Below are 22,593 nucleotides of genomic sequence, written 5' to 3'. Positions count from 1 at the left end.
AGTTTAGAGGTAATTTTTTAGATATTTTGTAGTGACTTTGCGCTTATTGGAAGCTGTTTTTTTCTGGTACAACGGCACCAAATAAATGGACAATTTGGATATATATGGACGGAATTAATCGAACAAAAGGACCATTTGTGATGTTTATGGAACATATTGGTGTCACACCCTGGCTTCTGTTATATTGCTTTTCTTTATTAGTTTAGTTAGGTCAGGGTGTGACATGGGATGTTTGTGTGTTTTGTCTAGTTTAGGGTGTTTGTATTGTATAGGGGTTTTGTTGAGTGTATGGGGTTGGGTTTAGTATAGTTGTCTAGGCAAGTCTATGGTTGCCTGAATGGTTCTCAATCAGAGACAGCTGTCATTCATTGTCTCTGATTGGGAGCCATATTTAAGGCAGCCATAGACAGTAGGCTTTCGTGGGTAATTGTCTATGTTGAACGTTAGTAGCTTGTGTGTGCACTTTCGTTTATTAGCTTCACGGTCGTTTATTGTTTTGTTAGTTTTGTAAGAGTGTTTCGTTTCGTGTTACGTCTTCGTCTAATAAAAGGAAGATGTATTTCTCTCACTCTGCGCCTTGGTCCAATCATTATCCTCAAGACGATCGTGACAATTGGAGTGCCAAAAAAAGAATCTCGTCAAAGGTAATGCATGTTTTATATTTTATATCTGCGTTTTGAGTAGCGCCGGCATGGTTGAAATAGGCTACACTCTCTTTGTTGACATTCTGCTATCATCAGATAATAGCATCTTATGCTTTCGCTGAAAATCCTTTTTGGCTGGATTCACAACGAGTCTAGCTTTAATTTGGTATCTTATGTGTGATTTAATGAAAGTTTGATTTTATATAATTTTTTTGAATCTGGCGCTCTACATTTTCCCTGGCTATTGGCCAGGTGGGACGCAAGCGTCCCGCTATCCCAGAGAGGTTAATATAGTTGATTCTAAGATTTGTATTTGATCATTTATATGTTTTTGCTCTTTGTTCTTTGTTATAGAGCCAAAAAGATTGGAGAAGTGGTTTACCCATACATCTCCATTTTGGATAGATAATTCTTCGTGTTGTTGTTTGTTTATGGATCGGACCAATGTGCAGCGTGGTAAGTGTCCATTATATTTTAATAAAAACTGAACACGACAAAAAAACAAAAATAACAAAGGGAATGAAAACGAAAACTGAAACAGTCCTGAATGGTGACACAAACACAAACCCAGGAAACAACCACCCACAACCAAAATGGGGAAAACAGGCTACCTAAATATGATTCTCAATCAGAGACAACGATCGACAGCTGCCTCTGATTGAGAACCATATCAGGCCAGACATAGAAATACAACATAGAAAACAGAACATAGACTACCCACCCCAACTCACGCCCTGACCAACCTAACACAAAGACATAAAAAGAAACTAAGGTCAGAACGTGACAGTACCCCCCCTCCAAAGGTGCGGACTCCGGCCGCAAAACCTGAACCTATAGGGGAGGGTCTGGGTGGGCGTCTGTCCGCGGTGGCGGCTCTGGCGCGGGACGTGGACTCCACTCCACCATAGTCTTAGCCCGCTTACGTGGCACCTTTGGAGCGACGACCCTCGCCGCCGACCTTGGACTGGGGACCCTTGCAGCGGGCCCCGAACAGGCTGGAGACTCCGGCAGCGCCAGACAGGCGGGAGACTCCGGTGGCGCCAGAGTGAAGGGCGGCTCCGGCAGCTCCTGACTGACGGACGACTCCGGCAGCTCCTGACTGACGGGCGGCTCCGGCAGCTCAGGACATACGGACGGTTCCGGCAGCTCCTGACTGACGGGCGACTCTGGCAGCTCCTGGTTAGACGGGCGGCTCCAGCTGTTCCTGACTGGAGGGAGACTTCGGCTGCTCCGGACTAGAGGGTGCCCCTGGAGGCTCCGGACTAGAGGGCGACGCTGGAGGCTCCGGACTAGAGGGCGACGCTGGAGGCTCCGGACTAGAGGGCGTCGCTGGAGGCTCCGGACTAGCGGGCGACGCTGGAAGCTCCGGACTAGAGGGCGTCGCTGGAGGCTCCGGACTGACGTCCTTCGTTGGAGGCCTCATGCCATGGATCCTCACCGGAGGCTTCGTGCCATGGATCATCACTGGAGGCTATGTGACATGGATCCTCACTGGAGGCTTCGTGCCATGGACCATCACTGGAGGCTTCGTGCCATGGATCATCACTGGAGGCTTTGTGCAGTGGATTATCACTGGAGGCTTCGTGCCATGGATCATCACTGGAGGCTTCATGCAATGGATTATCACTGGAGGCTTCTTGCCATGGATTATCACTGAGGCTTCTTGCCATGGATTATCACTGGAGGCTTCGTGCCATGGATCATCACTGTAGGCTTCGTGCCATGGATTATCACTGGAGGTCTCTTGCCATGGATCATCACTGGAGGCTTCGTGCCATGGATTATCACTGGAGGCTTCTTGCCATGGATTATCACGAGAGTCACACAGGAGGCCTGGCTCTGGGAGAAGGCAAAGGACTCACCAGGCTGGGGAGACATGCCGGAGGGTTAGTGTTTAACACAGGCACAGAACTTACCAGGCTGGGGAGACATGCAGGAGTCCTTGTCCTTGGCCGAGGCACCGGATGCGCTGGACCGTGGAGGCGCACTGGCAGTGTCGAGTGTAGAGCCAGCACCACTCGTCCTGGCTGGATTTCCCCTTTAGCCTGGCAAGTGCGGGGAGTTGGAACAGGCCGCACTGGGCTGTGCTGGCGAACTGAAGACACCGTGTGTAGGCCTGGTGCAGTATACCCCGGGCCGAGGAGACGCACTGGAGACCAGATGCGCTGAGCCGGCATCATCCCTCCTGGCTCGATGCCCACTCTAGCCCGGCTGTTTCAAGGAGCTGCGATGTAACGCACCGGGCTATGCGTACGCACTGGGGACATCGTGCGCTCCCCCGCATAACACGGTGCCTGCCCAGTCACTCTCTCGCCACGGTAAGCACGGGGAGTTGGCTCAGTCCTCCTATGACACTCATAGGACTTCATGTTACACAATACATGCATGTTATGTTTGATTAAGTTCATATTTATATAAAAAAATCTGAGTTTACATTGACGAGCTACATTCACTAGTTGCAAAAACATCAAGTGATTTTGCATAGCCACATCGTTTCAACAGAAATACTCATCATAAATATAGATGATAATACAAGTTATACACATGGAATTATAGATATACCTCTCCTTAAGGCAACCGCTGTGTCAGATTTAAAAAAAACTTAACGGAAAAATAAACCATGCAATAATCTGAGACGGAGCTCAGAACAATAGCCAAATTAGCCGCCATGTTGGACTGAACAGAAACCAGAAAATACATGATAAATGTTTCCTTACCTTTGATAAATTCATCAGAATGCAGTCCTAGGAATCCCAGGTCCACAATAAATGCTTGATTTGTTTCTATAATGTCCGTTATTTATGTCAAATTAGCTACTTTGGACATGTTCACCAAACGCCAAACCCAAAGCACGTCCACTACCGTCCACAATAACGTGACGAAATGTCCAAAAGTTCCGTTACAGTCAGTAGAAACATGTCAAACGATGTTCTGAATCAATCTTTAGAATGTTGTTAACATACATCTTGAATAACGTTCCAACCGGAGAATTTCATCGACTTCAGTTGACCGATGGAACGGCGCTGACTCTCACGTGAACGCGTGTGTTTAATGCGTGATCACCTCCTGCCAGAGCTCACTAATTCCTGTCTCCTTCGGCCCCCCTTCACATTAGATTCATCAGACAATGTTCTATTGACTGTTGACATCTAGTTGAAGCCGTAGGAAGTGAAAACTCATCAATATCTCTCTGTGATTTCAATGAGAGCCTGGTTGAAAATTGGCACCCCCAGAAAAAATACATACAGGAAGTGGAACTTCTCAGATTTTTGCCTGCCATGTGAGTTATGTTATACCCACAGACATAATTCAAACAGTTTTAGAAACTTCAGAGTGTTTTCTATCCAATATGAATAATAATATGCATATATTAGCAACTGGGAATAAGGAGCGGGCCATTTAATGTGGGCACCTCTGTGCACCTTTCATCCAAGCTACTCAGCTACTCCTTCAGCCATATGAAGTTAAGAGAGACACCACCACACTACATAAAGAGAGACACGAACAACACTACATAAAGAGAGACACCACAACACAAAATAAGAGATACACCACAACACTACATAAAGAGAGACACCACAACACTACATAAAGAGAGACACCACAACAGTGCATAAAGAGAGACACCACAACACTACACAAAGAGAGACACCACAACACTACATAAAGAGAGACACCAAAACACTACATAAAGAGATACACTACATAAAGAGAGACACCACACCACTACATAAAGAGAGACACCAAAACACAAAATAAGACACCACAACACTACATAGAGACACCACAACAGTGCATAAAGAGAGACACCACAACACTACATAAAGAGAGACACCACAACACTACATAAAGAGAGACACCACAACACTACATAAAGAGAGACACCACAACAGTGCATAAAGAGAGACACCACAACAGTGCATAAAGTGAGACACCACAACAGTGCATAAAGAGAGACACCACAACACTACATAAAGAGAGACACCACAACAGTGCATAAAGAGAAACACCACAACACCACATAAAGAGAGACACCACAACACTACATAAAGAGAGACACCACAACGCTACATAAAGAGAGACACCACTACACTACATAGAGAGAGACACCACAACACTACAATAAGAGAGACACCACAACACTACATAAAGAGAGACACCACAACACCACATAAAGAGAGACACCACAACACTACATAAAGAGAGACACCACAACACTACATAAAGAGAGACACCACAACACCACATAAAGAGAGACACCACCACACTACATAAAGAGAGACACCACAACACTACATAAAGAGAGACACCACCACACTACATAAAGAGAGACACCACCACACTACATAAAGAGAGACACCACAACAGTGCATAAAGAGAGACACCACAACAGTGCATAAAGAGAGACACCACGACACTACATAAAGAGAGACACCACAACAGTGCATAAAGTGAGACACCACAACACTACATAAAGAGAGACACCTGCAGACGTGTTGAATCTGCAGACGTGTTGCTGTGCGTTTTGTTGCTGTGCGTTTTGCTGCCAACTTTACTTTACTTTGCTAGCTGACAACTTTACGTTTTTTGTTTTGTTTCTGTTTTTAATTACCGTTTATATTTTTAGTTTTTCCATCTTAACTTTTTTCCCTCATTCAACTTTTTCACTCCGGACGCTTTATCTGGACATGGTTCGTCAACACCTTCAACAGCCGAAGCTAAGTAGTAACATTAACATGATGTCTTCTAATTGCAGTCGCTGTACTCATAATATACAGGAGAACGATCGCCTTACGGCGAAAATAGCTGTGCTGCAAGCCCAGCTTCAGACGCAATCGTTAGGCAAGGGTAATTTCAGTGTAGGAAAGGAAGAAACAGCGTCTGTGCCACCAGTAAGTACAGATAGTAACGTTAGTATAAATCCCCCCGCACAGTCCCCGCAGCCGGACAACTTTCTCATGGCTTCTGGAGGGAAATGCTGTTGGAATGCTCAACCGGTGTCGCTCATTCAGCCGACAGAAACTTTCAACCGGTTTTCCCCATTATGTAGCGAGTCGGAGTCTGAGTCTGAGTCTTCTCTTGTCTCTACTCCTCCCGTTACGGGGTCTGAGACGCCGAAGGCTCCCACCGTTAGCTCTGACAAATTGAAAACCCTAGTCATTGGCGACTCCATTACCCGCAGTATTAGACTTAAAACGAATCACCCAGCGATCATACACTGTTTACCAGGGGGCAGGGCTACCGACGTTAAGGCTAATCTTAAGATGGTGCTGGCTAAAGCTAAATCTGGCGAGTGTAGAGAGTATAGAGATATTGTTATCCACGTCGGCACCAACGATGTTAGGATGAAACAGTCAGAGGTCACCAAGTGCAACATAGCTTCAGCGTGTAAATCAGCTAGAAAGATGTGTCGGCATCGAGTAATTGTCTCTGGCCCCCTCCCAGTTAGGGGGAGTGACGAGCTCTACAGCAGAGTCTCAGCACTCAATCGCTGGTTGAAAACTGTTTTCTGCCCCTCCCAAAAGATAGAATTTGTAGATAATTGGCCCTCTTTCTGGGACTCACCCACAAACAGGACCAAGCCTGACCTGCTAAGGAGTGACGGACTCCATCCTACCTGGAGGGGTGCTCTCATCTTATCTACCAACATAGATAGGGCTCTAACTCCTTTAGCCCCACAATGAAATAGGGTGCAGGCCAGGCAGCAGGCTGTTAGCCAACCTGCCAGCTTAGTGGAGTCTGCCAATAGCACAGTCAGTGTAGTCAGCTCAGCCATACCCATTGAGACTGTGTCTGTGCCTCGACCTAGGTTGGGCAAAACTAAACATGGCGGTGTTCGCCTTAGCAATCTTATTAGGATAAAGACCTCCTCCATTCCTGCCATTATTGAAAGAGATCGTGATACCTCACATCTCAAAATAGGGTTACTTAATGTTAGATCCCTCACTTCAAAGGCAGTCATAGTCAATGAACTAATCACTGATCATAATCTTGATGTGATTGGCCTGACTGAAACATGGCTTAAGCCTGATGAATTTACTGTGTTAAATGAGGCCTCACCTCCTGGTTACACTAGTGACCATATCCCCCGTGCATCCCGCAAAGGCGGAGGTGTTGCTAACATCTACGATAGCAAATTTAAATTTACAAAAAAAAAAATGGCGTTTTCATCTTTTGAGCTTCTAGTCATGAAATCTATGCAGCCTACTCAATCACTTTTTATAGCTACTGTTTACAGGCCTCCTGGGCCATATACAGCGTTCCTCTCTGAGTTTCCTGAATTCCTATCAGACCTTGTAGTCATAGCAGATCATATTCTAATTTTTGGTGATTTTAATATTCACATGGAGAAGTCCACAGACCCACTCCAAAAGTCTTTCGGAGCCATCATCGACTCAGTGGGTTTTGTCCAACATGTCTCTGGACCTACTCACTGCCACAGTCATACTCTGGACCTAGTTTTGTCCCATGGAATAAATGTTGTAGATCTTAATGTTTTTCCACATAATCCTGGACTATCGGACCACCATTTTATTACGTTTGCAATCGCAACAAATAATCTGCTCAGACCCCAACCAAGGAGCATCAAAAGTCGTGCTATAAATTCTCAGACAACACAAAAATTCCTTGATGCCCTTCCAGACTCCTTCTGCCTACCCAAGGACGTCAGAGGACAAAAATCAGTTAACCACTTAACTGAGGAACTCAATTTAACCTTGCGCAATACCCTAGATGCAGTTGCACCCCTAAAAACGAAAAACATTTGTCATAAGAAACTAGCTCCCTGGTATACAGAAAATACCCGAGCTTTGAAGCAAGCTTCCAGGAAATTGGAACGGAAATGGCGCCACACAAAACTGGAAGTCTTCCGACTAGCTTGGAAAGACAGTACCGTGCAGTACCGAAGAGCCCTCACTGCTGCTCGATCATCCTACTTTTCCAACTTAATCGAGGAAAATAAGAACAATCCAAAATTTCTTTTTGATACTGTTGCAAAGCTAACTAAAAAGCAGCATTCCCCAAGAGAGGATGGCTTTCACTTCAGCAGTAATAAATTCATGAACTTCTTTGAGGAAAAGATCATGACCATTAGAAAGCAAATTACGGACTCCTCTTTGAATCTGCGTATTCCTCCAGGGCTTAGCTGTCCTGGATCTGCACAGCTCTGCGAGGGCCTGGGATCGGGAGAGACACTTAAGTGTTTTAGTACTATATCTCTTGACACAATGATGAAAATAATCATGGCCTCTAAACCTTCAAGCTGCATACTGGATCCTATTCCTACTAAACTGCTGAAGGAGCTGCTTCCTGTGCTTGGCCCTCCTATGTTGAACATAATAAACAGCTCTCTATCCACCGGATGTGTACCAAACTCACTAAAAGTGGCAGTGATAAAGCCTCTCTTGAAAAAGCCAAACCTTGACCCGGAAAATATAAAAAACTATCGGCCTATATCGAATCTTCCATTCCTCTCAAAAATTTTAGAAAAAGCTGTTGCGCAGCAACTCACTGCCTTTCTGAAGACAAACAATGTATACGAAATGCTTCAGTCTGGTTTTAGACCCCATCATAGCACTGAGACTGCACTTGTGAAGGTGGTAAATGACCTTTTAATGGCGTCAGACCGAGGCTCTGCATCTGTCCTTGTGCTACTAGACCTTAGTGCTGCCTTTGACACCATCGATCACCACATTCTTTTGGAGAGACTGGAAACCCAAATTGGTCTACACGGACAAGTTCTGGCCTGGTTTAGATCTTACCTGTCGGAAAGATATCAGTTTGTCTCTGTGAATGGTCTGTCCTCTGACAAATCAACTGTACATTTCGGTGTTCCTCAAGGTTCCATTTTAGGACCACTATTGTTTTCACTATATATTTTACCTCTTGGGGATGTTATTCGAAAACATAATGTTAACTTTCACTGCTATGCGGATGACACACAGCTGTACATTTCAATGAAACATGGTGAAGCCCCAAAATTGCCCTCGCTAGAAGCCTGTGTTTCAGACATAAGGAAGTGGATGGCTGAAAACTTTCTACTTTTAAACTCGGACAAAACAGAGATGCTTGTTCTAGGTCCCAAGAAACAAAGAGATCTTCTGTTAAATCTGACAATTCATCTTGATGGTTGTAAAGTCGTCTCAAATAAAACTGTGAAGGACCTCGGCGTTACTCTTGACCCTGATCTCTCTTTTGACGAACATATCAAGACTGTTTCAAGGACAGCTTTTTTCCATCTACGTAACATTGCAAAAATCAGAAATTTTCTGTCCAAAAATGATGCTGAAAAATTAATCCATGCATTTGTTACTTCTAGGTTAGACTACTGCAATGCTCTACTTTCCGGCTACCCGGATAAAGCACTAAATAAACTTCAGTTAGTGCTAAATACGGCTGCTAGAATCCTGACTAGAACCAAGAAATTTGATCATATTACTCCAGTGCTAGCTTCCCTACACTGGCTTCCCGTTAAGGCAAGGGCTGATTTCAAGGTTTTACTGTTAACCTATAAAGCGTTACATGGGCTTGCTCCTACCTATCTTTCCGAGTTGGTCCTGCCGTACATACCTACACGTACGCTACGGTCACAAGACGCAGGCCTCCTAATTGTCCCTAAAATTTCTAAGCAAACAGCTGGAGGCAGGGCTTTCTCCTATAGATCTCCATTTTTATGGAACAGTCTGCCTACCCATGTGAGAGACGCAGACTCGGTCTCAACCTTTAAGTCTTTACTGAAGACTTATCTCTTCAGTAGGTCATATGATTGAGTGTAGTCTGGCCCAGGAGTGTGAAGGTGAACGGAAAGGCTCTGGAGCAACGAACCGCCCTTGCTGTCTCTCCAGGGCCGGTTCCCCTCTCTCCACTGGGATTCTCTGCCTCTAACCCTGTTACTGGGGCTGAGTCACTGGCTTGCTGGTGCTCTTTCATGCCGTCCCTAGGAGGGGTGCGTCACTTGAGTGGGTTGAGTTACTGACGTGAACTTCCTGTCTGGGTTGGCGCCCCCCCTTGGTTGTGCTGTGGTGGAGACCTTTGTGGGCTATACTCGGCCTTGTCTCAGGATTGTAAGTTGGTGGTTGAGGATATCCCTCTAGTGGTGTGGGGGCTGTGCTTTGGCAGAGTGGGTGGGGTTATATCCTTCCTGTTTGGCCCTGTCCGGGGGTTTCTTCGGATGGGGCCACAGTGTCTCCTGACCGCTCCTGTCTCAGCCTCCAGTATTTATGCTGCAGTAGTTTATGTGTCGGGGGGCTAGGGTCAGTTGGTTATACCTGGAGTACTTCTCCTGTCTTATCCAGTGTCCTGTGTGAATTTAACCTGTCTAGGATCAGCGTGGCGCTAGCGGCACACCCCCCCCCCCCCCACTGAAAAACCAGTGCCGCGAAATTCAAAAAAAATATTTTTTTAAAATATTTAACTTTCACACATTAAAGTCCAATACAGCTAATGAAAGACACAGATCTTATGAATCCAGTCAACATTTCCGATTTTTAAAATGTTTTACAGGGAAGACACAATATGTAAAGATGTACATCTATTACCTAAAAACACATTAGCATATTCCACCATCTTTTATTTGTCCACCAACACCAGTAGCCATCACCAATTCGGCTAAACTAAGATATTTATAGCCCCTAACCAACAAAAAAACTCATTAGATGACAGTCTGATAACATATTTATGGTATGGGATAGGTTTTGTTAGAAAAAAGTGCATATTTCAGGTATATGGCATAGTTTACAATTGCACCCACCATCACAAATGGACTAGAATAATTACAATGAGCAACGTGTTTACCTAACTACTAATCATCAAACATTTCGTAAAAATACACAGCATACACGAATCGAAAGACACAGATCCTGTGAATACAGACAATATTTCAGATTTTCTAAGTGTCTTACAGCGAAAACACAATAAATCGTTATATTAGCTTAGCACATAGCAATTAGCAGCCCAGCATTGATTCTAGCCAAAGTGAGCGATAAAAGTCAACATCGCCAAAAGATATTAATTTTTTCACTAACCTTCTCAGAATTCTTCCGATGACACTCCTGTAACATCACATTACAACATGCATATACAGTTTGATCGAAAATGTTTATATTTAGCCACCAAAATCATGGTTAGACAATGTGAAATGTAACTCGGCTGGTCAGAATTTGTCCTTGCGCCACTTAGACAGTGATCTACTCTTATACATAAATACTCATAAACGTGACTAAAAAATATAGGGTGGACAGGGATTGATAGACAATTTAATTCTTAATACAATTGCGTTATTACATTTTTTAATTTATCCTTACTTTTCAATACAGTTTGCGCCAAGCGAAGCTACGTCAAAAAACATGGCGTCCTAAGCCACTAAAATGTTTCGACAGAAACACGATTTATCATAATAAAAATGTCCTACCTTGAGCTGTTCTTCCATCAGTATCTTGGGCAAAGGATCCTTTCTTGGGAGAAATCGTCTTTTGGTGGAAAGCTGTCCTCTTGCCATGTGGAAATGTCAACTACGTTCGGGATGAACTGAAAAGCGTGCCCAACTTTTCACATCGTTGCAAAAATAAATGTCACAAAATCGCACTAAACGGATATAAATTGCTATAAAACGCTTTAAATTAACTACTTTGTGATGTTTGTAACTCCTATAACGAGTGAAAAGATGACCGGAGAAATATAACAGGCTAAACTAACGCTTGGAACAGGAGAGGGTCGGTGTCTTCCACGCGCGTTACGCAGCAAGAAAAGACTTGCTAGCTAAAGGTTTTTTTCATTTGTAGGGCCTGTGAACGAGCAATCGAGCCCGTTGGAATCGTCATCACGTAAAGGCATCCAGGGGAAGACGTAAGAAGTGTCCGTATAGTCATAGCAACGACAGAGCCCTTTTAAATGACTTCAGAAAAGTGGCCAACGTTTCTCAAATCTGACTCCATGTCAGGGAAATTGCTGTAGAATGGGCTCTGTTCCACTTAGAGACAAAATTTCAACTCCTATAGAAACTATAGACTGTTTTCTATCCAATAATATTAATAATATGCATATTGTACGATCAAGGATTTTGTGGGAAGCCGTTTAAAAAATTAGCCACATTAGCATAAATAGTCTAAACAGCGCCCCCATCCCCAACAGGTTAAGTATGCTCTCTCTAATTCTCTCGTTCTCTCTTTCTCTCTGAGAACCTGAGCCCTAGGACCATACGTCAGGACTACCGGGCATGCTGACACCTTGCTGTCCCCAGTCCGCCCGGCCTTGCTGCTATTCCAGTTTCAACTGTTTCTGCCTGCGGTTACGAAACCCCTACCTGTCCCAGACCTGCTGTTTTCAACTCTTAATGATCGGCTATGAAAAGCCAACTGAGATTTATTCCTGATTATTATTTGACCATGCTTGTCATTTATGAACATTTTGAAAATCTTGGCTCTCTCTAATTTTCTCCTTCTCTCTTTCTCTCGGAGGACCTGAGCCCTAGGACCATACGTCGGGACTACCGGCCGTGGTGACTCCTTGCTGCCCCCAGTCCGCCTGGCCTTGCTGCTATTCCAGTTTCAACTCTTCTGCCTGCGGTTATGGAACCCCTACCTGTCCCAGACCTGCTGTTTTCAACTCTTAATGATCGGCTATGAAAGCCAACTGAGATTTATTCCTGATTATTATTTGACCATGCTTGTCATTTATGAACATTTTGAAAATCTTGGCTCTCTCTAATTTTCTCCTTCTCTCTTTCTTTCTCTCGGAGGACCTGGGCCCTAGGACCATGCGTCGGGACTGCCGCCCGTGGTGACTCCTTGCTGTCCCCAGTCCGCCTGGCCTTGCTGCTATTCCAGTTTCAGTTGTTCTGCCTGCGGTTATGGAACCGCCACCTGTCCCAGACCTGTTGTTTTTCAACTCTTAATGATCAGCTATGAAAAGCCAACTGAAAATTATTCATGATTATTATTTGACCATGCTTGTCACTTATGAACATTTTTGAACATCTTGGCATAGTTCTGTTATAATCTCCACCCGGCACAGCCAGAAGAGGACTGGCCACCCCTCATAGCCTGGTTCCTCTCTAGGTTTCTTCCTAGGTTTTGGCCTTTCTAGGGAGTTTTTCCTAGCCACCGTGCTTCTACACCTGCATTCTAGCTGTTTGGGGTTTTAGGCTGGGTTTCTGTACAGCACTTCGCGATATTATCTGATGTACGAAGGGCTATATAAAATAAAATTGATTGATTGATTGACAACACTACATAAAGAGAGACACCACAACAGTGCATAGAGAAACCACGACACTACATAAAGAGAGACACCACAACACTACATAAAGAGAGACACCACGACACTACATAAAGAGAGACACCACAACACTACCTAAAGAGAGACACCACGACACTACATAAAGAGAGACACCACAACACTACATAAAGAGAGACACCACAACACTACATAAAGAGAGACACCACGACACTACATAAAGAGAGACACCACGACACTACATAAAGAGAGACACCACGACACTACCTAAAGAGAGACACCACGACACTACATAAAGAGAGACACCACAACACTACATAAAGAGAGACACCACAACACTACATAAAGAGAGACACCACAACAGTGCATAAAGAGAGACACCACGACACTACATAAAGAGAGACACCACAACAGTGCATAAAGAGAGACACCACAACACTACATAAAGAGAAACACCACAACACTACATAAAGAGAAACACCACAACACTACATAAAGAGAGACACCACAACAGTGCATAAAGAGAAACACCACAACACTACATAAAGAGAGACACCACAACAGTGCATAAAGTGAGACACCACGACACTACATAAAGAGAGACACCACAACACTACATAAAGAGAGACACCACGACAGTGCATAAAGAGAGACACCACGACAGTGCATAAAGAGAGACACCACGACACTACATAAAGAGAGACACCACGACACTACATAAAGAGAGACACCACGACAGTGCATAAAGAGAGACACCACAACAGTGCATAAAGAGAGACACCACGACACTACATAAAGAGAGACACCACAACACTACATAAAGAGAGACACCACGACAGTGCATAAAGAGAGACACCACGACACTGCATAAAGAGAGACACCACGACAGTGCATAAAGAGAGACACCACGACACTACATAAAGAGAGACCTAAGACAACACAACTTGGCAGCAACACAACATGACAACAACATGGTAGCAACAAAACATGGCAGCAGCACATGGTACGAGCACAGACATTTTGCAAACATTGTTAAAGCACAGACAACAGCACAAAGGGCCAGAAGGTAGAGACAACAATACATCACGAGATGCAGCCTTTAATGATTGAGTCTTTGAATGTAGAGATGAAGATGATACGGTCCAGTTTGAGTGTTTTTTTCCCCGCTCGTTCCAGTCGCTAGCTGCAGCGAAATGAATAGAGGAGAGACCCAGGGATGTGTGTGCTTTGGGGACCTTTAACAGAATGTGACTGGCAGGACGGGTGTTGTATGTGGAGGATGAGGGCTGCAGTAGATATCTCAGATAGGGGGGAGTGAGGCCTAAGAGGGTTTTAAAAATAAGCATCAACCAGTGGGTCTTACGCCGGGTCTAAAGAGATGGCCATTTTACAGAAGAGTATAGAGTGCAATGATGTGTCTTATAAGGAGCATTTGTGGCAAATCTGATGGACAAATGTTAAAGAACATTTTTCTGCTCAAGAGCACCCTTACCTGCCGATCTATAAATGATGTCTCCGTAATCTAGGTAGGAGGGTCATCTGAATCAGGGTTAGTTTGGCAGCTGGGGTGAAAGAGGAGCGATTACGATAGAGGAAACCAAGTCTACATTTAACCTTAGCCTGCATCTTGGATATGTGCTGAGAGAAGGACAGTGTACTGTCTAGTCATCTCCCAAGTACTTGTGTGAGGTGACTACCTCTAAACCCCTATTTTGGCCCACACACCTGTTGAAAGGACACTCTCTGAGAGAGACTGTGTGTGTGAATCTGTGCTTCTTCCTGGTCCGTCTCATTGTTCTGGTGTATTCTGGTCTGTCTTATTGTTCTGGTGTATTCTGGTCTGTCTCATTGTTCTGGTGTATTCTGGTCTGTCTCATTGTTCTGGTGTATTCTGGTCCGTCTCATTGTTCTGGTGTATTCTGGTCTGTCTTATTGTTCTGGTGTATTCTGGTCTGTCTTTTTGTTCTGGTGTATTCTGGTCTGTCTCATTGTTCTGGTGTATTCTGGTCTGTCTCATTGTTCTGGTGTATTCTGGTCTGTCTCATTGTTCTGGTGTATTCTGGCTGGAAGTCAGTCACAAGTTGTAACCAAGGAGAACACCATAACAACATCAGCAATACCACCTACTGTACAGTGGACCTGGGAAGAGCTCTGAATTGGGAGCACACACACACCAGCTAAGGAGGGGGACTAGATGTGAGTCACAACAAGGCTCACCGTCCCTCCTGATCAGCAGCAGAGAGGTACATTTAGCCTGGGGATGGAGTTGGGGCCTGTGGGTGTCAGGTGTCTGTTCTGAGGAGGTGTGGGGGAATACGACTCCTAAAAGCTGCTCAGCCCCCGCATTCCCCATCTCTCTACCACATGTAGAGTAAGGGATAGTCTTTAACTGATCACTTCCAGACATATCTGACATAGTCCCAGTGGTAACTAGATGAGTGTGTCCAGGCTGGTGTCCAGGGTCCTATAGTCCCAGTGGTAACTAGATGAGTGTGTCCAGGCTGGTGTCCAGGGTCCTATAGTCCCAGTAGTAACTAGATGAGTGTGTCCAGACTGGTGTCCAGGGTCCTATAGTCCCAGTAGTAACTAGATGAGTGTGTCCAGGCTGGTGTCCAGGGTCCTATAGTCCCAGTGGTAACTAGATTACTGTGTCCAGGCTGGTGTCCAGGGTCCTATAGTCCCAGTGGTAACTAGATGAGTGTGTCCAGGCTGGTGTCCAGGGTCCTATAGTCTCAGTGGTAACTAGATGAGTGTGTCCAGGCTGGTGTCCAGGGTCCTATAGTCCCAGTGGTAACTAGATGAGTTTGTCCAGGCTGGTGTCCAGGGTCCTGTCATCCCAGTAGTAACTAGATGAGTGTGTCCAGGCTGGTGTCCAGGGTCCTATAGTCCCAGTGGTAACTAGATGAGTGTGTCCAGGCTGGTGTCCAGGGTCCTATAGTCCCAGTGGTAACTAGATTAGTGTGTCCAGGCTGGTGTCCAGGGTCCTATAGTCCCAGTAGTAACTAGATGAGTGTGTCCAGGCTGGTGTCCAGGGTCCTATAGTCCCAGTGGTAACTAGATGAGTGTGTCCAGGCTGGTGTCCAGGGTCCTATAGTCCCAGTGGTAACTAGATTACTGTGTCCAGGCTGGTGTCCAGGGTCCTATAGTCCCAGTGGTAACTAGATGAGTGTGTCCAGGCTGGTGTCCAGGGTCCTATAGTCTCAGTGGTAACTAGATGAGTGTGTCCAGGCTGGTGTCCAGGGTCCTATAGTCCCAGTGGTAACTAGATGAGTTTGTCCAGGCTGGTGTCCAGGGTCCTGTCATCCCAGTAGTAACTAGATGAGTGTGTCCAGGCTGGTGTCCAGGGTCCTATAGTCCCAGTGGTAACTAGATGAGTGTGTCCAGGCTGGTGTCCAGGGTCCTATAGTCCCAGTGGTAACTAGATGAGTGTGTCCAGGCTGGTGTCCAGGGTCCTATAGTCCCAGTAGTAACTAGATGAGTGTGTCCAGGCTGGTGTCCAGGGTCCTATAGTCCCAGTGGTAACTAGATGAGTGTGTCCAGGCTGGTGTCCAGGGTCCTATAGTCCCAGTGGTAACTAGATGAGTGTGTCCAGGCTGGTGTCCATGTCCCTATTGTCCCAGTGGTAACTAGATGAGTGTGTCCAGGCTGGTGTCCAGGGTCCTATAGTCCCAGTGGTAACTAGATGAGTGTGTCCAGGCTGGTGTCCAGGGTCCTATAGTCCCAGTGATAACTAGATGAGTGTGTCCAGGCTGGTGTCCAGGGTCCTATAGTCCCAGTGGTAACTAGATGAGTGTGTCCAGGCTGGTGTCCAGGGTCCTATAGTCCCAGTGGTAACTAGATGAGTGTGTCCAGGTTGGTGTCCAGGGTCCTATAGTCCCAGTGGTAACTAGATGAGTGTGTCCAGGCTGGTGTCCATGTCCCTATAGTCCCAGTGGTAACTAGATGAGTGTGTCCAGGCTGGTGTCCATGTCCCTATAGTCCCAGTGGTAACTAGATGAGTGTGTCCAGGCTGGTGTCCAGGGTCCTATAGTCCCAGTAGTAACTAGATGAGTGTGTCCAGGCTGGTGTCCAGGGTCCTATAGTCCCAGTGGTAACTAGATGAGTGTGTCCAGGCTGGTGTCCAGGGTCCTATAGTCCCAGTGGTAACTAGATGAGTGTGTCCAGGCTGGTGTCCAGGGTCCTATAGTCTCAGTGGTAACTAGATGAGTGTGTCCAGGCTGGTGTCCAGGGTCCTATAGTCCCAGCAGTGGTAACTAGATGAGTGTGTCCAGGTTGGTGTCCAGGGTCCTATAGTCCCAGTGGTAACTAGATGAGTGTGTCCAGGTTGGTGTCCATGTCCCTATAGTCCCAGTGGTAACTAGATGAGTGTGTCCAGGCTGGTGTCCAGGGTCCTATAGTCCCAGTGGTAACTAGATGAGTGTGTCCAGGCTGGTGTCCTTGGGTCCTATAGTCCCAGTGGTAACTAGATGAGTGTGTCCAGGCTGGTGTCCAGGGTCCTATAGTCCCAGTGGTAACTAGATGAGTGTGTCCAGGCTGGTGTCCAGGGTCCTATAGTCCCAGTGGTAACTAGATGAGTGTGTCCAGGCTGGTGTCCAGGGTCCTATAGTCCCAGTGGTAACTAGATGAGTGTGTCCAGGCTGGTGTCCAGGGTCTTATAGTCCCAGTGGTAACTAGATTACTGTGTCCAGGCTGGTGTCCAGGGTCCTATAGTCTCAGTGGTAACTAGATGAGTGTGTCCAGGCTGGTGTCCAGGGTCCTATAGTCCCAGTGGTAACTAGATGAGTGTGTCCAGGCTGGTGTCCAGGGTCCTATAGTCCCAGTAGTAACTAGATGAGTGTGTCCAGGCTGGTGTCCAGGGTGCTATAGTCCCAGTGGTAACTAGATGAGTGTGTCCAGGCTGGTGTCCAGGGTCCTATAGTCCCAGTGGTAACTAGATGAGTGTGTCCAGGCTGGTGTCCAGGGTCCTATAGTCTCAGTGGTAACTAGATGAGTGTGTCCAGGCTGGTGTCCAGGGTCCTATAGTCCCAGTGGTAACTAGATGAGTTTGTCCAGGCTGGTGTCCAGGGTCCTGTCATCCCAGTAGTAACTAGATGAGTGTGTCCAGGCTGGTGTCCAGGGTCCTATAGTCCCAGTGGTAACTAGATGAGTGTGTCCAGGCTGGTGTCCAGGGTCCTATAGTCCCAGTGGTAACTAGATTAGTGTGTCCAGGCTGGTGTCCAGGGTCCTATCGTCCCAGTAGTAACTAGATTAGTGTGTCCAGGCTGGTGTCCAGGGTCCTATAGTCCCAGTGGTAACTAGATGAGTGTGTCCAGGCTGGTGTCCAGGGTCCTATCGTCCCAGTAGTAACTAGATTGGTGTGTCCAGGCTGGTGTTCAGGGTCCTATCGTCCCAGTGGTAACTAGATTAGTGTGTCCAGGCTGGTGTTCAGGGTCCTATCGTCCCAGTAGTAACTAGATTAGTGTGTCCAGGCTGGTGTTCAGGGTCCTATCGTCCCAGTAGTAACTAGATTAGTGTGTCCAGGCTGGTGTTCAGGGTCCTATCGTCCCAGTGGTAACTAGATTACTGTGTCCAGGCTGGTGTCCATGGTCCTGTCACCCCAGTAGTAACTAGATTAGTGTGTCCAGGCTGGTGTTCAGGGTCCTATCGTCCCAGTGGTAACTAGATTAGTGTGTCCAGGCTGGTGTTCAGGGTCCTATCGTCCCAGTAGTAACTAGATTAGTGTGTCCAGGCTGGTGTTCAGGGTCCTATCGTCCCAGTGGTAAATAGATTACTGTGTCCAGGCTGGTGTCCATGGTCCTGTCATCCCAGTAGTAACTAGATGAGTCCGTGGTGTGCTGGTGTCCATGATCCTATAGTCCCAGTGGTAACTAGATGAGTGTTCCAGGCTGGTGTCCATGTCCCTATCGTCCCAGTGGTAAATAGATTACTGTGTCCAGGCTGGTGTCCATGGTCCTATCATCCCAGTAGTAACTAGATGAGTCCGTGGTGTGCTGGTGTCCATGGTCCTATCGTCCCAGTAGTAACTAGATTACTGTGTCCCAGGCTGGTGTCCATGTCCCTATAGTCCCAGTGGTAACTAGATTAGTGTGTCCAGGCTGGTGTCCAGGGTCCTATCGTCCCAGTAGTAACTAGATTAGTGTGTCCAGGCTGGTGTCCAGGGTCCTATAGTCCCAGTGGTAACTAGATGAGTGTGTCCAGGCTGGTGTCCAGGGTCCTATCGTCCCAGTAGTAACTAGATTAGTGTGTCCAGGCTGGTGTTCAGGGTCCTATCGTCCCAGTGGTAACTAGATTAGTGTGTCCAGGCTGGTGTTCAGGGTCCTATCGTCCCAGTAGTAACTAGATTAGTGTGTCCAGGCTGGTGTTCAGGGTCCTATCGTCCCAGTGGTAACTAGATTACTGTGTCCAGGCTGGTGTCCATGGTCCTGTCACCCCAGTAGTAACTAGATTAGTGTGTCCAGGCTGGTGTTCAGGGTCCTATCGTCCCAGTGGTAACTAGATTAGTGTGTCCAGGCTGGTGTTCAGGGTCCTATCGTCCCAGTAGTAACTAGATTAGTGTGTCCAGGCTGGTGTTCAGGGTCCTATCGTCCCAGTGGTAAATAGATTACTGTGTCCAGGCTGGTGTCCATGGTCCTGTCATCCCAGTAGTAACTAGATGAGTCCGTGGTGTGCTGGTGTCCATGATCCTATAGTCCCAGTGGTAACTAGATGAGTGTTCCAGGCTGGTGTCCATGTCCCTATCGTCCCAGTGGTAAATAGATTACTGTGTCCAGGCTGGTGTCCATGGTCCTATCATCCCAGTAGTAACTAGATGAGTCCGTGGTGTGCTGGTGTCCATGGTCCTATCGTCCCAGTAGTAACTAGATTACTGTGTCCCAGGCTGGTGTCCATGTCCCTATAGTCCCAGTGGTAACTAGATGAGTGTTCCAGGCTGGTGTCCATGGTCCTGTCATCCCAGTAGTAACTAGATGAGTCCGTGGTGTGCTGGTGTCCATGGTCCTATCATCCCAGTAGTAACTAGATGAGTCTGTGGTGTGCTGGTGTCCATGGTCCTATCATCCCAGTAGTAACTAGATGAGTCCGTGGTGTGCTGGTGTCCATGGTCCTATCATCCCAGTAGTAACTAGATGAGTCCGTGGTGTGCTGGTGTCCATGGTCCTATCGTCCCAGTAGTAACTAGATTAGTCCGTGGTGTGCTGGTGTCCATGGTCCTATTGTCCCAGGGGAAACTAGATTAGTCCGTGGTGTGCTGGTTTCCATGGCCCTATCGTCCCAGTAGTAACTAGATTAGTCCGTGGTGTGCTGGTGTCCATGGTCCTATCGTCCCAGGGGAAACTAGATTAGTCCGTGGTGTGCTGGTGTCCATGGTCCTATGGGAGCTCTGTTTGATGTATTCATGTATTGATATATGGCTGACAGCTCAGAATGATTAGACTGCCTGCTATCATTAGGTCAAAGGGATGTCTAACCATTAGGGTGTGTGTTTCCCTGGCAACGCACAACACATCGGTGCGTGTGTATCTGTGTGTACCGTACATTTATACTTGTTATGACAGTAAATGTAAAGGTCAGGTCTTAGCAGTGTTATTAATAAACAAGGAGATGTGACTCTTATCAACAACTCCTCAGGTTTCCAACATCACACTCAGCAGACATAGAATCTCCACGCGTGACTGTGGGCCGGTCCCAAAGGGTTTGTCTGAGAATCTTTGATCGGAAATTGAAGCCCCTCAGCGGTATTCCCATTTGAGTATTCAGATTCTATCTTCATCTCCCTACCCCCCACCTCACCTCTACTCAGATGTGTGTATGCCCTCCTCCCCCACCTCAGTAAAAAGGTCAAAGTTTAGAAGCCAAAGTGGGGATAAGTACTTCCAAGTCATCTCTCTCTCCAAGGGTCAGAGTTGTCTTATAGACTGAAGACTTATAGTTATAGTTATACTTATACTTATAGACTTATAGTTGTCTTAGCCAGCAGCATACCACCCTGCATACCACTACTGGCTTGCTTCTGAAGCTAAGCAGGGTTGGTCCTGGTCAGTCCCTGGATGGGAGACCAGATGCTGCTGGAAGTGGTGTTGGAGGGCCAGTAGGAGGCACTCTTTCCTCTGGTCTAAAAAATATCCCAATGCCCCAGGGCAGTGATTGGGGACACTGCCCTGTGTAGGGTGCCGTCTTTCGGATGGGACGTTAAACGGGTGTCCTGACTCTCTGAGGTCATTAAAGATCCCATGGCACTTATCGTAAGAGTAGGGGTGTTAACCCCGGTGTCCTGGCTAAATTCCCAATCTGGCCCTCAAACCATCATGGTCACCTAATAATCCCCAGTTTACAATTGGCTCATTCATCCCCCTCCTCTCCCCTGTAACTATTCCCCAGGTCGTTGCTGCAAATGAGAATGTGTTCTCAGTCAACACCAATTTTACCAGTCTTACCTGGTAAAATAACGGTAAAATAATTTTTTTTAAATAGAAACTGTAACATCACTGTTCCTAAAATGGCTGAAACAACTAACCAGTTCAATCATTGTCAGGTCAGTTCACCCAGCTCACTCTTTCAGTCTGTCTCTCTTTCCTTCTCTCTGTCTTCAACTCTCTCCGTACTAACACACAAGTATCACATGTATGTATGTCGTGAAATGCATGGATCCATTTTTAGAGGAAATAGAGAACCTTCCCTGATGCTGATCAGATACCAGCCCTGCTTTAGTTGACATTTGGTATTTGGTATTTTATTAGGATCCTCATTAGCTGTTGCGAAAGCAGCAGCTATTCTTCCTGGGGTCGACACAAAACAGGAAACAAGACATAATACAGTACATTAATACACAAGAACAGCTCAAGGACAGAACTACATCAATTTAATAAAGGGACACGTAGCCTAAATATCAATACCTCGACACCGGTGCCCCCCACATTGACTCTGTACCGGTTCCCCCCACATTGATTCTGTATCGGTTCCCCCCACATTGACTCTGTACCAGTACCCCCTGTATATAGCCTCCACACTGACTCTGTACCGGTACCCCATGTATATAGCCTCCACATTGACTCTGTACCGTAACACCCTGTATATAGCCTCCACATTGACTCTGTACCGGTACCCCCTGTATATAGCCTCCACATTGACTCTGTACCGGTACCCCCTGTATATAGCCTCCACATTGACTCTGTAACGGTACCCCCTGTATATAGCCCCCACATTGACTCTGTACCGGTTCCCCCTGTATGTAGCCTCCACATTGACTCTGTACCGGTACCCCCTGTATATAGCCCCCACATTGACTCTGTACCGGTTCCCCCTGTATGCAGCCTCCACATTGACTCTGTACCGGTACCCCCTGTATATAGCCCCCACATTGACTCTGTACCGGTACCCCCTGTATATAGCCTCCACATTGACTCTGTACCGGTTCCCCCCACATTGACTCTGTACCAGTATCCCCTGTATATGGCCCCTACATTGACTCTGTACCGGTACCCCCTGTATATAGCCTCCACACTGACTCTGTACCGGTTCCCCCTGTATATAGCCTCCACATTGACTCTGTACCGGTGCCCCCCACATTGACTCTGTACCGGTGCCCCCCACATTGACTCTGTACCGGTTCCCCCTTTATATAACCTCCACACTGACTCTGTACCGGTTCCCCCTGTATATAGCCTCCACATTGACTCTGTACCGGTTCCCCCTGTATATAGCCTCCACATTGACTCTGTAC

The sequence above is a fragment of the Salvelinus fontinalis genome, chromosome 24 (assembly GCF_029448725.1).
Source record: "Salvelinus fontinalis isolate EN_2023a chromosome 24, ASM2944872v1, whole genome shotgun sequence".
Classification (NCBI taxonomy): Eukaryota; Metazoa; Chordata; class Actinopteri; order Salmoniformes; family Salmonidae; genus Salvelinus; species Salvelinus fontinalis.
The sequence above is the reverse complement of the archived record's forward strand: the minus strand, read 5'-3'. Positions refer to the sequence as shown.